This window comes from Aquarana catesbeiana, linkage group LG13, assembly GCF_042186555.1.
Source record: "Aquarana catesbeiana isolate 2022-GZ linkage group LG13, ASM4218655v1, whole genome shotgun sequence".
Classification (NCBI taxonomy): Eukaryota; Metazoa; Chordata; class Amphibia; order Anura; family Ranidae; genus Aquarana; species Aquarana catesbeiana.
The window spans coordinates 229,868,774-229,879,282 of record NC_133336.1 but is presented as its reverse complement, the minus strand read 5'-3'; positions in this window follow the sequence as shown (position 1 = coordinate 229,879,282).

Genomic DNA, 10,509 nt, shown 5'->3' with positions numbered 1-10,509 from the left:
AAAGAAATGCAAGTGGCCAGAGGCCTACGTACAAGACCAGGCTCCACGTGGAAGGATAATTTCTTTCCACCAGCCAGTGACACCGGTCCTGGCACTGACTACAAAGATTTTATGAGGGAAATCACATTGATTTTCCTCCACCAGATCTTCAACACATGTTACACTTTAGAGAGGCATGATGGAAAAATTAATTGTCTCATTTCTGATTCATTTGTTAAATTAATCATTTTCAAATTCAAATACATTTTTTATTTCAGATTCAAATTCTATTTCAAATACAAATTCATTTTCAAATATGTATAATTAGGATAATTTGTTTCAATATAATTTATTGATAATATATTGTGATTCGGTAAACACAATTAGATATAGTACATCCAAATCTCTGAATAACGAAAATGTCATCCGAATTTTAATTCATAATTAAACAAATTCAACATTCCCATACACTGCAGGATTTCATTCACTTGTCAATCCCAATGATCAGACCGGTCCATTCACTAAACCAGCAACTCAGTTTACTGACATTACATCTTCCCTTTGTACAGACATTTCCAGCAGTCACATGGCAGTGCAAGAGGTTGATGAAGTAGAAAGCTCCTCTATAACATATGGTAGAGCCTTTAGGACCATGCTGTGGTATCTCATATCTTTGCCTTGTAATAGTTCCCATCTAATGGTGAGTCTCTCATTCATGGTCCTGCCAAGGGGTGACCTGCTTCAGTATATCACTACATTGCTCTGTGTAGGTCCCTCTCTATTGCAAGACCAACTTCAAAGGAAGGCCCTACAAGACCCCCCCCCCCCCCGTACATATAAATACCCCGGGTACAGGAACTGCAACAGGCTGAATGACAGACACACCACATCAATCACCCCCACAATACCAGCAACATATTATACATACAGTACATGATTAATATGAAGTGGTGTCCCCGACCCCAAAAGGCCTAATGGTGACCTCCAGAGTCAGGGAGAGCTGACATTCTTCCTCGAAGTGTGGTGGGTTATTAGGCATGGTGGGTGTAATGCAAGTGTCACTTTTTGAATGCAAGAAAAAGAGATTGATGGTCTCCTAAACAGAACTGGTGGAGAGAGGGTTAGGGCCAGAACACCTTTAGGCAGATCCAATAGCAATTGGCAGACTCTGATAATAGGCAGCCAGCCATACAGGTGGAGGGCCTTTAAGCTGGATACAGCAACTGTATTTGTAGAACTGCTGTCTCCTATGGCAACTGAACTTTCAACAGTCAATAGAGATCTGTACATGTAACTCACAGTAACCCATTACAGTATCCTACTGTAGATGTTCCCTCACTGAGCTCCTGGTCTCTCACTAGACTTCAAGATCTCAGTCATCACTGGATCCCCTGAGCTCTTCCACAGCTAACCCGCTGTATACTCCTCAAGCCTCACCCCTGCTAACCCGCTGGGTCCCTGGCTTGACACTCTGCTGAAGCTTTCCCACTTATTCACCGTCCCCGACTGGTGAAAAGGCTGCTCTGGTACTTCTTCAGACTTCCATACACTGGGCTCTGATAACAGGAATGGTTGTCCCTTGGTGGCGACTGCTTCCCCTTTACCTCTGGCCTTGTTCATCACTTGCCCCTGGTGACAGGAGTGGTCATCCCTTATGGCAACTGTTTCTCCCTCACCGCTGGCAACGGTTCGGTTCCCCTTCCGGTGGAACCTCTTCAACTTGGTTGGGCTTCTGGCCTAAAGCCCCAACCCCGCGCTGCTTCTCTCAAACCTGGATAGGCCCCAGACAGCCTAGCAGCCAGGTGCTCCTGGGATAGGCCTCAGGCTTCTGGCCTAGCAACCCGGAGCCTTGTGACAGATGTCAACCCAGACAGGTTGACACAGAACCCAATCACTTGACAGCCCCAAATAAATAGGCTCTCCCAGCAGGCTAAGGGGCCAAAGAAACCCCTGCCAATTGGCTGAGACAACCCATGGACTCCTAGTCTGAGTCCACTATGCCCTTGTCATTCTAATGCCACAGACAACAATGCCACCTAGTGATACAAGAGAGAGGTGCATCAAATTCAGAGTTAGAGAAAAGTCAGTGGATCCCTCTGCCAATTAGCCAGGCTAGTTACTACCTAGCAAACTAAATTTGTTAGCAACTCTGCCTAAAACCAGGGTGCTACAAATACAATTGGCACCTGCCTACATGCCTACCATATATCTGGATATTGCCCCCAAAACAGTATGAATGTCTAAAAGTAATCTACAATTGGATATACAGTATACAGTATCTCACAAAAGTGAGTACACCTCTCACATTTTTGTAAATATTTTATTATATCTTTGCATGTGACAACACTGAAGAAATGACACTTGTCTACAATGTAAAGTAGTGAGTGTACAGCTTGTATAAGAGTGTAAATTTACTGTCCCCTCAAAATAACATAACACACAGCCATTAATGTCTGGCAACAAAAGTGAGTACACCCCTAAGTGAAAATTTCCAAATTGGGCTCAAAGTGTCAATATATTGTGTGGCCACCAATATTTTCCAGCACTGCCTTAACCCTCTTGGGCATGGAGTTCACCAGAGCTTCACAGGTTGCCACTGGAATCCTCTTCCACTCCTCCATGATGACATCATGGAGCTGGTGGATGTTAGAGACCTTGCGCTCCTCTGGCTCCAGTTTGAGGATGCCCCGAAAATGCTCAATAGGGTTTCGTTCTGGAGACATGCTTGGCCAGTCCTTTATCTTTACCCTCATCTTCTTTAGCAAGGCAGTGGTCGTCTTGGAGGTGTGTTTGGATACTGCCCTGCGGCCCAGTCTCTGAAGGGAGGGGATCATGCTCTGCTTCAGTATGTCACAGTACATGTTGGCATTCATGGTTCTCTCAAAGAACTGTAGCTCCCCAGTGCTGGCAGCACTCATGCAGCCCCAGACCATGACACTCCCACCACCATGCTTGACTGTAGACAAGACACACTTGTCTTTGTACTCCTCATCTGGTTGCTGCCACACACGCTTGACACCATCTGGACCAAATAAGTTTATCTTGGTCTCATCAGACCACAGGACATGGTTCCAGTAATCCATGTCTTTAGTCTGCTTGTCTTCAGCAAACTATTTGTGGGATTTCTTGTGCATCATCTTTAGCAGAGGCTTCCTTCTGGGATGACAGCCATGCAGACCAATTTGATGCAGTGTGCAGTGTATGGTCTGAGCACTGACAGATTGACCCCCCACCCCTTCAACCTCTGTAGCAATGCTGGCAGCACTCGATCATCTATTTCCCAAAGACAACCTCTGGATATGACGCTGAGCACGTGCACTCAACTTCTTTGGACGTGGAACCTGTCCTGTTAAACCACTGTATGGTCTTGGCAACTGTGCTGCAGCTCAGTTTCAGGGTCTTGGCAATCTTCTTATAGCCTAGGCCATCTTTATATAGAGCAACAATTCTTTTTTTCAGATCCTCGGAGAGTTCTTTGCCATGAGGTGCCATGTTGAACTTCCAGTGACCAGTATGAGAGAGTGAGAGCGATAACACCAAATTTAACACACCTGCTCCCCATTCACACCTGAAACCTTGTAACTCTAAAGAGTCACATGACACCGGGGAGGGAAAATGGCTAATTGGGCCCAATTTGGACATTTTCACTTAGGGGTGTACTCAGTTTTGTTGCCAGCGGTCTAGACATTGATGGCTCTGAGTTATTTTGAGGGGACAGCAAATTTACACTGTTATACAAGCTGTACACTCACTACTTTACATTGTAGTAAAGTGTCATTTCTTCAGTGTTGTCACATGAAAAGATATAATACAATATTTACAAAAATGTGACTGAGGGATGTACTCACTTTTGTGATTTAATTTCATATCCTCACCATATATCTGTATATAGAGCCCATCACTCATCTTCTTCACAGTGTCAGATGCCATCCTCACTTCACAGGTATAATTCCCAGAATCCTCCAGCTGAGATGACCGCACTCTGTATGTATCAGATACATTGTATCCCCGCACAGTCCGTCCATCTCTGTAGAAGGCAAAGTGCAGCTCTGTGCCGCCTCTGAGCGGATCCAGTCTGGTGTCACATCTCACCGTCATCTCATCTCCTTCTATTATCCTGGACGGGGTCACTTTTATTTCTGGAGGAGAGAAGAGCTCTGGAAGAGGAAATTGTAAGAAATGATAAATGATGGGAATACATTATTTATTCTCTAAATGTTGATAATCACACAATGCTGTGCAATGGATGTAAAGCGATTTCTATCCATGTTTGACTAAGTTGACCTGTTGTATCCACTACAATAATACACTTCTTTAGAGAACCCAGTAAGGACAGCTTTGTCACAAGTCATTTATTCTACCTGTATGTATATCTGGATGGTGAGTGGTAAACCGAGACATGGGAGGAAGCCAACACAAACATAGAAACTTCAATCGGTCAATCTACTGAATGATAACTGGGCTCAGAGCTCCAGTGCTGCAGGGGAGTCCCCCTGTATAAAGTATTAAAGTGGTTGTAAACCCTTCCATATACCCAATGAAGGGACTGGTCTACACAGAGATGAAGCAAATCCTCCTACACAAGTTGTACCTGTTTATCTGCAATCTTCTCTTCCCTACAGATGTTCAAAGTCCAGAATTTATAAAGCTTGTAGAGCTATCAAAAAAGGGGAGGGGGGGCTGAAGATACATCAGTGAGGAGAGCTCTGAGAGCTGATTGGAGGGAAGGGACACACCCCCTTCATATAGGAACAGACTTGAGGCTGTCACTCAGCATGGATCATCACAGATTGGATATTGGCAGATCTGAAAGTATTTGGGTTTTCTGCTCATACAAGAAAACCCGACCAAATGCTGGATGTGCTTTCACCAATGATAGAGAAGGATTCGGAGACCTCTGTAGGTCAGAGACATAATTGCAGCACACAACTGCACCATGCAGCTTTTAAAACAAACATATAAGAACGAGGGAAGCTGAGAGTTTTTGCTTCACTGAAATTTTGATAAAATTCAGGACATTTCGAAGTGAATGAGGAAGGTGGTGATTAAACGGGCTGTAAAGGTAAATTTTTTGTTTTTTTAAGGCTGGGTTCACAATAGTGCGAATTGGGTGCGGGTTTTCTCTCATCCAATTCGCATGACAGGAGATTGTGACCGACTCTCTATGAAATAGGTTCACATATCTCCGTTGTGGCTGCGGAGTGGCTTGCACAGGAACGCTGTGCATCTTTGGGTTCCTTTCACGGCCGAATCCAGGTAAAAATTCAGCCCTGATTTGTCCCTGAAACGGCGAACCGGGAGGCACTGGACCCCCTGCTGTGAGCCACATCCATCGGAGGTGTGAACCCAGACTTTTGATAACAAACATGTCTATACTTACCTACTCTGTTCAATGGAATCACACAGAGTGGGGGTGGGAACCTCCTCTTTCCGGGTCCCCCACCAGTGCTCCTGGTCCCTCCTCTCTGGTCAGTGCCCCCATGAGAAGCCGCTTCCCATGGGGACACTCGTGTGTGATCGCACCTGAGTCCTTTGACACAGACAGCGGGGCTCGGCCCCGCCCCCCTGCTTCGTCATCACTGGCTTTGATTTACAGCAATGGGAGCCAATAGACTTTACAACCCCTTTAACCACTTCTTGCCCACCTTATGCAGAATGACGACTGGGAAGTTGTTCTGCTATTCTGACTGGGTGTCATATGACGTCCAACAGGATAACATGCCGGCACGTGCACGTGGGGGCGCGCAGAGCGGCGATCGCGAGTGCGACGTGTCATTCTGACACCCCACATCTCTGATCGTGATAAGAAGCCTCTGTCAGAGGCTTCTTACCACGTGATCAGCTGTGACCAATCACAGCTGATCATCGCGTGAACCAGGTAAACACATTTCCCGGTTCGCGCTGACAGGGAGAGCCGATTGGCGTCTCTCCCTGTCAGAGGGGGGTCTGTGCTTATAATAAGCACATTGATTATCAGCACAGCCCCCTCAGTTGTGCAAATCACCTGTAAATCAGTGCCCAGCAGTGTCCCAACAATAAAGTGTGCCAGTGCTCACCACAGTGCCAATCAGAGCCCACCACAATGCCAATCAGTGCCACCTGTCAGTGCCAATCAGTACCACCTATCAGTGCCCATGAGTGCCACCTGTCAGGGCCCATCAGTGCCGCCTGTCAGTGCCCATCAGTGCCGCCTATCAGTGCCCATCAGTGCTGCATATCAGTGCCATCTATTGGTGCCCATCAGTGCCGCCTATGAGTGCCCATCAATTCTACATATCAGTGCCTCCTCATCAGTGCCCATCAGTGCCGCCTCATCAGTGCCCATCAGTGAAGGGGAAAAAAAATTTTATTACAAAAACTAAGAAAAACTTTTTTTTTCAAAAATGGTCTTTTTTAGTTTTTTTAGTAAAAAAAAAAAACCCCAGAGGTGATAAAATACACCAAAAGAAAGATCTATTTGTGGGAAGAAAATGATAAAAATTAAGTTTGAGTACAGTGTTGGATGACCGCGCAATTGTCATTCAAAGTGTGACAGCGCTGAAAGCTGAAAATTGTTCTGGGCAGGAATGGCCGAAAGTGCCTGGTATTGAAGTGGTTAAGGTTGTTTTTTATTTTATTTATTTATTTATTTTTTTTTTTTGGGGGGGGTGAGGTTTAAGAAAAAAACAGCTATACATTGTTGGAAAAGTTTTAATATTTATTGTGTGTCTATTTTATCTAAAATGGAGACTGATTTTTAAAATGGCTTCTAAGGACATGTTGCTTTAACTTGTTTTTTTGTCTATTATTTCTTTTACAAAGAGTTTTATTGATAATCATAGCAATTTCACCGTTTAACAGTGTAGATAATGCATCATGAATAAACATAACATAAAGTTTAGCATCTTATAAATAAAATAAGTATGCTAGTAAATCAAAGAAAAACAAAGCAATAAGAATATAACAGAGGCTGAAAACAGTTTTGAGAGGGAGGTTCGACCCATGGCCTCCATACCTTCAGGAACTTATCATGAGTGTCCGAAAGGACAGCAGTCAGCTTTTCATTAACCATTGTATCGTCCATGCGATTCTTAACCGCCTCAAAGTCTATTATTTCAACTAACTGCCTAAGGCCAGAAAACCAAAAGCTTTGCTATATAAGGGAATAGATTGTAAAAGTATATTGTGATTGGCAATAAAGCTGTTATGCATCATGAGCCACCAGTGAACTTTTAGCCAATAAGATTCTGTCTGTTGATCTTATAAAAAGGTCACACATCCTGTGTCTGTATGACTTCTTCTTTTCTTCTCAGCATGTAAAGCGTCATCCATTTGCACCGGTGCATCTGAAATAAATGATCTTGCTTTCATAATAATGTGACTGATCTCGGGTGAAGAGTTTTCCTGTCAACTTGGTCCTTCGAGCCGGAACTGACAACTGGATCTGGGGAAATTCGGTCAATAACTTGGTGGGTATTGTTTCTCACATCAACGACATTAAAAACCCCTGGCTAGAATTGCTGTAAACAGGGGCTGACAGCAACTGTCCCCGAGGTCCGGTGTCCGGTTCCGAACCCGCTTGATCCAGTTCTCCATCGTATGTGAAAATAAGATCATTTTCTTTTTCAATTTCCTTTTCTTTTTGGGTTTAGCATCTTATAAATAAAATAAGTATGCTAGTAAATCAAAGAAAAACAAAGCAATAAGAATATAACAGAGGCTGAAAACAGTTTTGAGAGGGAGGTTCGACCCATGGCCTCCATACCTTCAGGAACTTATCATGAGTGTCCGAAAGGACAGCAGTCAGCTTTTCATTAACCATTGTATCGTCCATGCGATTCTTAACCGCCTCAAAGTCTATTATTTCAACTAACTGCCTAAGGCCAGAAAACCAAAAGCTTTGCTATATAAGGGAATAGATTGTAAAAGTATATTGTGATTGGCAATAAAGCTGTTATGCATCATGAGCCACCAGTGAACTTTTAGCCAATAAGATTCTGTCTGTTGATCTTATAAAAAGGTCACACATCCTGTGTCTGTATGACTTCTTCTTTTCTTCTCAGCATGTAAAGCGTCATCCATTTGCACCGGTGCATCTGAAATAAATGATCTTGCTTTCATAATAATGTGACTGATCTCGGGTGAAGAGTTTTCCTGTCAACTTGGTCCTTCGAGCCGGAACTGACAACTGGATCTGGGGAAATTCGGTCAATAACTTGGTGGGTATTGTTTCTCACATCAACGACATTAAAAACCCCTGGCTAGAATTGCTGTAAACAGGGGCTGACAGCAACTGTCCCCGAGGTCCGGTGTCCGGTTCCGAACCCGCTTGATCCAGTTCTCCATCGTATGTGAAAATAAGATCATTTTCTTTTTCAATTTCCTTTTCTTTTTGGGTCTATGTTCAACTTTTTGGTGGTTTAGAGACTGTTAAGCGACATACCAATATTGAGATGCTCGTATAAGCTCCAGAGGTTTCAATAGTCAAAGAAAGAGCCATTGGGACGTCGGCTAAGGTAAATAGACGCAGCCCGTTGTCCGGGACAAATAAAAAAACCAGAGTGGAATGTACAAGTAAACGGTATACTGATCGCTAGAAGAGTAAGTCTGGTTATAAAAGCGCTTAGGAAAGCGGTGAGTGCTTGTATAGAAAACACTAGAACTACTTTCACTTCTTGTATTGGTGAATGTTTTTCTACTTTACTCTTTTAACTTTTTCTATGGTGAATTCAACCTCTGCAGATAGAGGTGTGAACTGGCTTTTGTGTTTGGTCATCCCGATTATTGCATTCTTGATTTTTTTTGTTGATTGTATATCATTTTTGTTGTCAAAGACCTAGATTGGAATTACCGGTGTGTTCTACTCTAGAGTGAAAAAGGAACTTAATTGTGATGGCTAATAACATATGTAAGAGTGCAGGATGTGCCTGTTTGTGTTGCTGTTGTGTGCCTTAGACCCACCAGTCTGTTAAGGCAGTTATATAATGATGGGTGATGCCTAATCTCACTCAAATTATCGCTATGATTATGATCAAAGGGGGAATGGGGGCAGTGAGGGTCAGTTAATGTGACCGTGATACGCGATAATAGGAGTCAGTTTAAAACTAGCTAAAAAAATAAATAAATCATTCTTCACATGTCATGTTCAGTGTGCCTGCAAATTTGTGGTTAGAAACTGAACTCACTCCCCGCCTCCTCACAGACATCTGTATGATAGTTCTGTGAGTCAGCGCTATATTGTTAGAATTCTCCAGACATCTAAATGCACTTCCTATTGTGTGTGTGTGTGTGTGCACGCAATGTCTGTATGTGAGTCATTTCTGATCAGATGACTAATTTTACTGTTTGTTTTGACCAACTGTACTTTGTGATTAAAAAGGTGAAGGTATACATTTTTTTTATATCTCCTGTTGTTTGGGGAGTTTAGACTTTCTTTGTTGTTTTATATAGATTTTAGCAGGGTTCGAGAGTAGAAATACCAGTCTTGTATTCTAAACTCAAAACTGAAGCAAAGGAAACAGAGACATGGGGAACAACATTTGTAAAGGGGGATGTGCCTGTCTTTGCAGCTGCTGCGTCCCTGCAACTCCCTTTATTGGGAGACAAAAAGTTTATGCATAAAAAAGGCCCAGCAACTGTTAAATACTGTACTAAGTGGGAAAAGAAGTTTGGGTCTAATAACAAGCTTAATATTAAAGGGTGTGAGGAATTAGAATTTTTTTTTTAGCAAGTTGGGACCTACAGAACAAAAAAAAAAAGGATGGTTTGGGCGCGGCTCAGAACTGATTAAAACAGGCTAGAATTCGTGCTCAGGGAGTGTCTAAGAGGAAGTTGCAAGAGTGCCTTCCCCTCTTAGACAAGGAAGATGAGAACACTGTAATTGTCCAAAGGCCCCCCTCAAGTCCCTCTGCAGCCACCCCCATATGTAGCCCCTGAAGCGGTCCCTCCTACTCCAAATACATCCCCCCCTTATACCATGAACAAAACCAAGCTTCCCTTCCACCCGTATCACCAGTCCAAGTCGAAACCCCAAGGAGAGCAGGTGGACAGGGACCTCTCACTGACCTGTCGGTCCAAAGTCCGAAGCCGAGCGATCATGGTCTTACTAGGAGCCCATCCTTAGATCTGACTAAGATGAGTAGATCTTTACAGGATACCCTAGCTGAAGGACTCAAAATGCTAGGAGAAAGATTTCTGGACCGAGAAGATAAAGCTAGACATCCACCCTGCAGGGCCTGGGTTCCTAGCTACTCCACACTGACAGCACCTTTGGTACAGTTGATCCATCGAACCCCCGTGGCACCTCAGGACAACATAACATGGATTGATCAGACTGTAGACATGTTCCCAGAGTTAAAAAGAGTCCTTGCTGGATCCTCAGTACTAGGCCTACCCATCTATGACAAACCATTTGTACAGACCGTAGACTCGAGAGAAGGACACATGACTTGTCCTGACCCAGGAACATGATGGGCAACAGAGACCAGTAGCCTACTATTCTACTAAATTAGACAGTGTTGCCAGAGCATTGCCACCTTGTGTGCAAGCTGT